At 30.9% G+C, this 9,784-nt stretch overlaps 1 non-coding gene across 1 annotated transcript; it reads right to left on the minus strand.

Annotated features, from left to right (window-relative positions):
- Nucleotides 1-3,089: 3,089 nt before the first annotated feature.
- Nucleotides 3,090-3,161, minus strand: Trnae-uuc (transfer RNA glutamic acid (anticodon UUC)). Its single transcript has one exon. It is a non-coding gene; the product is annotated as a tRNA-Glu (tRNA).
- Between the last annotated feature and the right edge of the window lie 6,623 nt (nucleotides 3,162-9,784).

Here is a 9,784-nt window from a genome sequence, read left to right on the forward strand (position 1 = left end):
GGTCCGAAATTATAGCCTCGCTTTCAATTTGAGAAAAGTTAGGTCACGTGATACTTGGTCGATGGTGTCCCGGCAAATAACATTTTGAATTAACTCTTTCAATTAACACAGACATAAACAACATTTGGAGAACGCGTGACGAGGCGAAAGCATATTTCAGGAAAAACATATCAAAGAACTGAAAATCCTCGCTGCCCAGTATGCCAAAGACAAATGAAAAACATGAAACGGCCAAAAAAGCAATTTTATGCCTTACACATAAAAACAAGGAATTTCAACCTCCATCACAGACTTGTATATTTTGGTCATATAAAACTTCAATAACAAAATGCAACGATACTCGAAAATTCTTGTTTGCAGATTAAAAACAGTGTGTCTAGCCTTTCAATAAGAGGGTTGAAAGATCGCACGGATTAGCCGCGACACAGCCGGCCGAGTTCCACGTGACAACTTTTCGTAAAGCAAAAGCGATGCTAGAATTTACGACTATTACAAACTCATTAGGTCAAAATATTAAAATAGCCTCGGTGGCATGAAGGACAGCGGTAGTAGATGTCATCACGAGAGTAAAAATACATCCGATATATTGGAGATTTAACAGAGAAGCCAACAAACGAAAATAAAGGGTATAAATTTTAAATATTTAACAAATAAATGTTACCAAACGCAAGAAAAGTTATTTTCTACTTACGTGGATAAATTTTGTGTGTGTGTTTTAACGTATTTTAACGCTTTTATTTAGTTCGAAAAATACGTAGTGTCGAGTTGGTAAGTAAATCCGACAATCAACATGGCCGACTCCGACTTCGGAGAGTCAATAATCGTTCCTAAGTAAAAAAAAAAAAAAAAAAAGAAATGGACAAAATCCCGATAGAAATCCACCGATAAGTATCACCATGTTATTGTCGGTATTTTGCCTATCAGTATTTTTCCTGTTTTTGGATTTTATACAATTATTTTTTTATATATATATATATATATAATGGCTTGAATCAAGGTTAAAAATTAAAAAAATCAAGTATCATGGTTCTCTTGTGCTCTAAACAGAAACATTCATTTTAACGGTGCCCCTGTCATATCTAAGAACCTATTGTTGATTTTATATGGCCAGCTTTTCTGGTTGTGCGATGATTATAAGGACTTGAATTAAAGTTTAAAATTCAAAAGTCAAGTATCATGGTTCACTTGTGCTTTAAACGTAAAGGTTCATTTCGAATGCGTCCCTGACATGTCAAAACCTACTGTTGATTTTATATGTCGCGCTTCCGGTTTGTGTGATAAGAAAACTTCTCAAATGCACTTGCGATGTTTGGCTGTATAAGGAGTTAACTCTCGTCAAAATCGCCGATTCTTTCTTACGTCGGTTTTGTTTTTGATTATCGATTATCGATACTTATCGAAGACATTCCGATACACTACAATAACTCTTTCAGATACAGAAAGTACAATTGAATGAAATTTCATGAAAATCGGCCTAGCCGTTTCAGAGTCCATACGGAGCGAACTCTTACACACACACACACACACACACACACACACACACACACACAGAGTTCTTTTTATATAATAATAGAGATTTCGTTCATGAGTAAGAAAAGCTTTCGCATTTATGTATATAAATAGCTAAGCATATTCGTAATGAATAAAAATAAGCACTCAACACGCTTTAGCGACAGTGTGTGTGTACGTGTATGCGTATGTTTGTGTGTATGTGTGTGTGTGCTATTTTCTTTTAACTGGTGTGTATATATGTGTTATATTTTAACGCGTCGCTAATTATTCTTATGATGATAAATGTTCTTTTGTTTACATGTTAAGAAGCGTAAGAGTCTTAGGAGGGATGAAGAGACAGATTGTTAAAAGGGAGATTGTTCGTTTTATGAAGATTCATATTTATATTAAAACTGTTCATTACTTAGACGTGTAGAAGAAGAAACTCTTAGAGTGAAGGGATAGTGTTCGGACAGTCTTAGTGTAGATATGAGATGTAGATTCACATTGTGGATATGATATGTGTATGTCACGACATTTTATAACGCAGACATATAATAACAATTCACTTTACCTTTTTTGTAAGAATCACAAACACAAAGACGAGCTTTTATCAAAACACATGATGGATTTATTTCTTCACGACCGGCCGTGCTTTTCTCATCAAGAATTCAAAGCTTCACATTTTAGTTTCAAAGTGACCGTCTCGCTTCCTAGACGTTCGAATTCCAAAGTCCAGACTCTCTCTGAGTTTCTCACTGACTGTCCCCAACTAACTAACTCTCACTTCCTATATTGAGAAATCCATGCATCCCGGCCACGTGAGCAAAATTCACGTGTTTCAACATTCGCGACTTTGCACGTTTTTCTGACATTATGATTTCCCAATAACCTATTTTTTCTTTGATGTTTTTACAAAGGAATTCAACCTACATATCTAATTTATTTAACCCATATTTTATTATCCAGATTATTTCTAATAATTGAATAGTCTATTTATTATTTATTTCATCAGAATTAACAATTTACTGGACATTCCATTTAAACCTATTGTTCTTTAAAACTTATGTCCAGGGTTCGATTTCTGCTTTCTTTCATTTTAAGTAATCTCTCTATTTTTATACTTACATGAAAAGGGGACAGCCGGGACAGCCCTTATCATGTAACATATGGAAAAATTGGAAACGATAAGTTTTGTGTTTTTTCCCATTCGTATCAATAATATGTAAATAGTATTTCAAAATATTACTCTTGATTTAAATCACAATAACGTGACGAATGAAACAAAAATAGTTCGCATTTATTAATTCAGATGATATACATACAAAATAAATTTGAGATAAAAATGGTTTGAGTAACAAAAACAAATTATTAATGAAGATAAAGCATAGAAATGAAACAAAGAAAAAAAAAAACCTCCCCACGCCGGGAATCGAACCTGGGCCGCCTGTACAAAACTATAAATCCTAACTATGATATATAAGTAACACAACAACAACCAGTATTGAACTGACATAATCTGAAATATCCTTTAGTTTCTGACTAAAACTCAGACGTGTTAAATAAGTATAAGAATGAGAACAAAAAAAAAAATCACGTTCCCACACCGGGAATCGAACCCGGGCCGCCTGGGTGAAAGCCAGGAATCCTAACCACTAGACCATATGGGAAAACGCCTACGGAATGCTTAGGATAAACTCTATTTATAAATACCACAACAGCAAGTATCGAATTACTATCAGCTGCTTTGTAAATATGTTAGTTTCTTAGTTCTTTTCTAACCAGAAAATTCAGAAAACTTTTTTCGAATTCCCGAATATTTATGTTTTAGGTTGATGAATGTTTCATATTAAATACAATCGAAATTGCGTTTCATTGTCTCTGTTGCGAGTAATGTTTACGTTAAGTTTATGTAAATAATAATAATAATAATAATAATAATAATAATAATAATAATAATAATAATAATAATAACAACAAAAACAACGACAATAAAAACAACAAAGGCAATAAACAGAAGAACAGCAATAATAAAAACAATAATAATAATAATAATAATAATAATCATAACAACAACAACAACAACAACAACAATAACAACAACATTGTAATGGTTACAACAATAATGATAATAACAATAATAATAACAACATTCATAACAATAATAATAACAACAACAATAACAATAACAACAACAATAATAACAATAATAATAACCATAATAACAATAATAAAAATAATAACAATAATAATAATAACAACAACAATAATAATGACAATAATAATGATAATAATAATAATAACAACAACAACAACAATAATAATAACCATAATAACAATAATAATAACAATAACAATAATTACAACAATAATAATAACAACAATAATAACAACAACATTAATAATAATAATAGCAATAATAATAATAGCAATAATAATAATAAAAACAACATTGTAATGATTACAACAACAATAATAATAATAACAAGAATAATAACAATAATAATAACAATAACAAGAACAAGAACAAGAATAACAATAGTTATAACCATAACAACAACAACAACAATAATAATAATAATAATAACAATAACAACGACAACAATAACAATAATAATAGTAACAACAATAATAACAATAACGAGAACATTGTAATGATTACAACAACAATAATAATAATAACGAGAACATTGTAATGATTACAACAACAATAATAACAATAACAAGAACATGTTAATGATTACAACAACAATAATAATAATAACAACAATAAAAATAACAACACCAGTAAGAACAATAATAATAACAATAATTACAACAACACTAATAATAATAACAACAACAATGATAATAACAGTAATAACAATAACAACAACAACAGCAATAATAATAACAATAATAACCATAACAACAACAACAACAACAACAACACTAATAGTAATAATAGTAACAATAATAAATCTAACAACAATAATAACAATAATAACAATAATAATAATAATAATAATAATAATAATAATAATAATAATAATAATAACAACAACAGCTGATAAATAATAATAATAATATTAAGTATCATAGCATTAAATAGCTATCAGCTGATTTCTACATATTTCGAGTTAAATCTCAATTTGTTTTTTACGAGGCTACTGTCGTCTACCGCGAATTCAATCGTAGATCAATACTAATGAAACTATAAAGATTATTTTTCTTTCCCGTCGCTCTTCATGCTGCATTTTTAGTTAGTTGAATGTTCCGCATTAAGAACTCGTTCGCTTAGAATAATTAACATATTAAAGCTGCCCCGATGCAATGCATGCCATGAAAGAGCCACAGTAGATGTGACAGTACATGCTAGCGTAAGAGTGCAAATCACTCCGATCTACTTTAAGAATGACTGCGTTAGTATTTTTCGATATTTGTCCTCTGAAAGATCGAGCTTCAAAACGATACCAGTGTGTGTTGAAAGTTTTTGGCCGACATACAAACACACAAACATATTTTGCGTTTTATATTTTAGAAGATTATGTTGTATATGCATATGTTATTATTAGGCACCGCCAAAACTGGGGGGGGGGGTAGGTCAGTACTTTTTGACGGACCGTCTTTTTAAAAATCTACCAAAAATCAGGTAATTATCCGATCAATACGAAATTTTCAGCGATTATTAGGAGAAGAATGAACTTTATAACAGTGTACTTATTTTTCATAAACGATATTTATATATATATATTTTTTGCTTACAAAACCCCCCCTTTTTTGAAGTGGGAACAAATATGCTTAAAATAATCATCTGAAACTGAACAAAACATATTGTGTTGTTGTAAGGGACAGAATTATAGATTAAAAAAAAAAAATTGTTTGCATACCTTATTTTGACGTCTGAATATCAGAACTTCGATTGTGTTTAATTATCCCGCTTTTGAGTTTTGAAGTGTGAAATTCGGTGAATATGTTAAGTAAAATAATTAATTTAAGTTAAGCAAAACAAAAAAAAATTTTTTTTTAATATTTATACGAAAAAAGCCATTTTAAAATTTTTGATAAATAAATTAACAATTTTTTTTAGCGAGCCGAATAATGCATGACCATTATTAAACAGGGCATGCTTTGAAGAAGCGATACAAAAAAAAATTCGATAAATATTGTGCCCTTTGTGTTAAAAATAGCATCATTTTTTTTCGATCCCGTTTGAAAACGTTTGCCGCCTTTCGACTACGGTGGACCAAACGCGCTGAAATAATTTTTTTTTATTCTGCTTTAAATTGCCCCTCCCCCATTTTGGGGAGCCTGGCCCCCACACACGTACACATTAAAAACCAAACTCATACAAATGGTCACCCATCTAGTACTGGCCAGCCTCAGCTTGATAATACATTGAAATTTTCGTCACTGAAAAATAAGTTTTTTTGGCCTGTTTGGTCTTCCATAGTTTTCTTCTTATCCAACGCAAACGTAAACAGAGTCGATCTAGACTCTACATCGACGCGAAATATCTGGTTACCTATATGAATAAGTGGAATTATTTGAAATTCAGGTACTTATATTATAATATTTTTGCATATTCTCTTAGAAAATCATCCTAAATCTTAGACAATAAATAAATAAATTAATTATTTCAAAAACCTTTTTTTTTAAATATTTAAATACGTTTTTTGGGCAAGACAAAAAATGTCAATTGTTAACTTTTTGGGAAAATTTAACATTTAAAATTTAATTAAAAATAGTAGAAAAAGTTTTACATTATTCTGTTTTCTATATGATAAAATTCAGGGTTTTATCTTTCTGGAAAAAAAAAGTTACTCAGAAATAATGGATTTTAATAAATGTAATTTAGTTTTAAAAAACAACAACAACTTGATTTTGCGGCCATTTTTGGCGGTGCCTAGTTATTATCAATATCGTAACAAACCCTAACATGTTTTTATCTGGAAGATGTTTTGTTGTTTTTAAATACTTTCTAAAGCAGCTAGTTAGATTTGGCGGCTCATTATCGCCCCGCAGTTTTCTGCTTGAAATACTTAAAGCCAAAACATTTCATGCAAAACATGTTGTTCACGAGTGAGAAAAGTAAATTTCGATTTTGTCAATATAAATGGGACATATTTACATTTATCTGGTTCTATTATATAAGATGCAGAATGTGTATGTTTGTATGTGTGTTTGTATGTGTGTGTGTGTTTGTGTGTGTGTGTGTGTTTGTGTTTGTGTTTGTTTGGTATGTCTGCCCAAAACTTTTGACAGACGCACCACAGGCCGTGTCAAAATTGCTTTTGTTAGAAAGATCGGTCTCTCAGATGAAAAGTATCTACAAATTTGTCAAAAAGATTAGTTCTGTGCTTGTCAACTGGGCCGTTTTATTTTTCAAGGAGGAGTCATTTTTTTCGTCAACAGTTTTTGCAAGTCATGCACCTCCCAACCTCAACGTACATTTATAAAACATTATTTCAAAGGCCCAAGTCGCCACGGCCAGGACAGCTAGTGCGTTCGCTTTTTTTTTTTAACCTCCTGTTCTTCTTTCGTGTTACAGGTTTGGGTACTGGTCGCGGTAAGAGTTCCCTGCCGAACACCCTCCAAAAACAATGATGTCTCCCGTTTCTCGCGCAGCCGCAAAGGACATGTTTTAGTTGCCATAGTAACAACACTTTTTATCGACATTGTTTTACTGTTTAAAGACATTACTACACATTTATTAATAATATCTCACTTTTAATCACTTTTATCGACTTTTTAAAACTTTTTTTTTACTCTTTTTAAATGACAACGTTAATGTTTATGAATATTGAAATAAAACATTACTACACATTTATTAATATCTTTTTTTTACTGTTTATGTGTCAATTTTATCGACTTTTTCTTTTCTTATATTGAATATTGAAATAAAAGACATTACTACACATTTATTAATAATATCTTTTTTTTTTTTTTTTTTTTTTACTGTTTTACTGTTTGTGTCACTTTTATCGACTTTTTCTTTTATGAAACTTATCGGCGGTTCTTGAAATTTACTTACCACAAAACTTGTCGGCGGTTCTTGAAATTTACTTACCACAAAATGATGATAGAATAATAAATTTACTTACGTTTAATCAATGTTATTTTCTTTTTTAAATAGCATTTTCTTTTTAAATGACGACGTTTTTACTGTTTATGAATGTTAAAAGAAAAATAATTACTAAACATTTATTAATAAGAAAATGGGTGCTAGTGCACTTATGATCCGCGCTATATTTTAAATCGTATTTCTAAGCTTAAAGTTTAATGTTCATAAACAGTAAAAACGTCGTCATTTAAAAAGAAAATGCTATTTAAAAAAGAAAATAACATTGATTAAACGTAAGTAAATTTATTATTCTATCATCATTTTGTGGTAAGTAAATTTCAAGAACCGCCGACAAGTTTTGTGGTAAGTAAATTTCAAGAACCGCCGATAAGTTTCATAAAAGAAAAAGTCGATAAAAGTGACACAAACAGTAAAACAGTAAAAAAAAAAAAAGATATTATTAATAAATGTGTAGTAATGTCTTCTATTTCAATATTCAATATAAGAAAAGAAAAAGTCGATAAAATTGACACATAAACAGTAAAAAAAAAAGTCGATAAAATTGACACATAAACAGTAAAGAAAAAAAAAGATATTAATAAATGTGTAGTAATGTTTTATTTCAATATTCATAAACATTAACGTTGTCATTTAAAAAGAGTAAAAAAAAAAGTTTTAAAAAGTCGATAAAAGTGATTAAAAGTGAGATATTATTAATAAATGTGTAGTAATGTCTTTAAACAGTAAAACAATGTCGATAAAAAGTGTTGTTACTATGACAACTAAAACATGTCCTTTGCGGCTGTGCGAGAAACGGGAGACATCATTGTTTTTGGAGGGTGTTCGGCAGGGAACTCTTACCGCGACCAGTACCAGGTTTGAACCTGCCTACCTACTGGGGCTAATTTTTTTTTGCAATCGCACGGGCACTCGCTGCTATTTTAATTAAATCAAAAGTTCATTTATTTATTTATTTAGGTGTTGGTTGCTCAATAGCCTTAGTACACCACCTCTCTCCACCCGGGCAACGCCGAGTAGACATGCTAGTTCACAATAAATAGAAAAAGGAACTTAATTTGCACGAACGACAGTGTGTGTGTGTGTGTTGTTTTCTTGTTTTATAAATGAGCGACAATGTGGGTGTTCTGTTTTTACGTTTTTTATGCTATAGAGTCATCGCTTATCAAAGTCCGAGGAACACTCAAGGATAAGGGTTAATGAGCGTCAAGTAGGATAACACCGAGATGATTGGCGAATAGGACTTAATTTTGGTGCTTTTTAAAAATCAAACAGTTTTCGATAAAATTTATATGGGGAAGAAATGTGTCCGACATTTTGAATTACGCTGCGCCACGTGATGTAAGCAAGATAACTTAATTATCTCCCCTGTCAGCTTATCACATTTTAGTTAGCGAAATCCCTAGATTCTGCTCGATTTTTCTACCTTATCGTTTTTTGGATATGTTGCCATTTGCGACACGACAATGACGTAGGTAACATTTGTGGGTTTTTATTATTGTACACATAGATTCGAAAAAGTTGTCAAAAAAAATTTATACCAAATAAATGTTATCAAAAGCTAGATAAGTTACTTTTCTACCTAGTTGGACAAATTTTTAGTGTTTTTATTTAATATAACGTGTTTAGTCGGCTCGAGAACATACAGTGTTTACCGATATATTGGAAAATTAAAAATGACGCCCGACTCTCTCTTTGACACAGTAAGTTTCAGAAAAGGAGTTATAAATAAAAAAACTACACAAAATACGGTTAAAAACTCGTTAAATATGTGTTACCGTGACAGAGGCTGACATATATTCGGTGGGTTTTTAACAATATTTTGCATATATTTTTTATTTGTAACTCCTTTTCAGTACTGAAAAAACTTCAACCGGAACTTGCCCCCATACTTACAAAACTGTTTAAACGTTGCCTTAAGGAGAAGTGCTTTCCAACACTCTGGAAAACCTAATCAGTATGCACTGTATTTAAGAATTCAGGCGAAAAGCCATCTCCCTCTCAGTACAGACCAATAAGTCTCCTGTGTGTCATGAGTAATTTGTTGGAATCCATATTAAATAAAGAAGAAGTCAACCACCTCAGCAGAAACAACCTTCTTAGTGACATGCAATATGGTTTCCGCTCTGCAAGATCTACAGCAGATGTGCTAACGGTTATATCTCATAGGATTAGTAAATCTCTTGACAAAGGCTTCTTTTCCATGGCAATTGCTCTTGACATATCAAAGGC

Source organism: Euprymna scolopes, chromosome 28 (assembly GCF_053919585.1).
Source record: "Euprymna scolopes isolate OS-2025 chromosome 28, ASM5391958v1, whole genome shotgun sequence".
NCBI lineage: Eukaryota > Metazoa > Mollusca > Cephalopoda > Sepiida > Sepiolidae > Euprymna > Euprymna scolopes.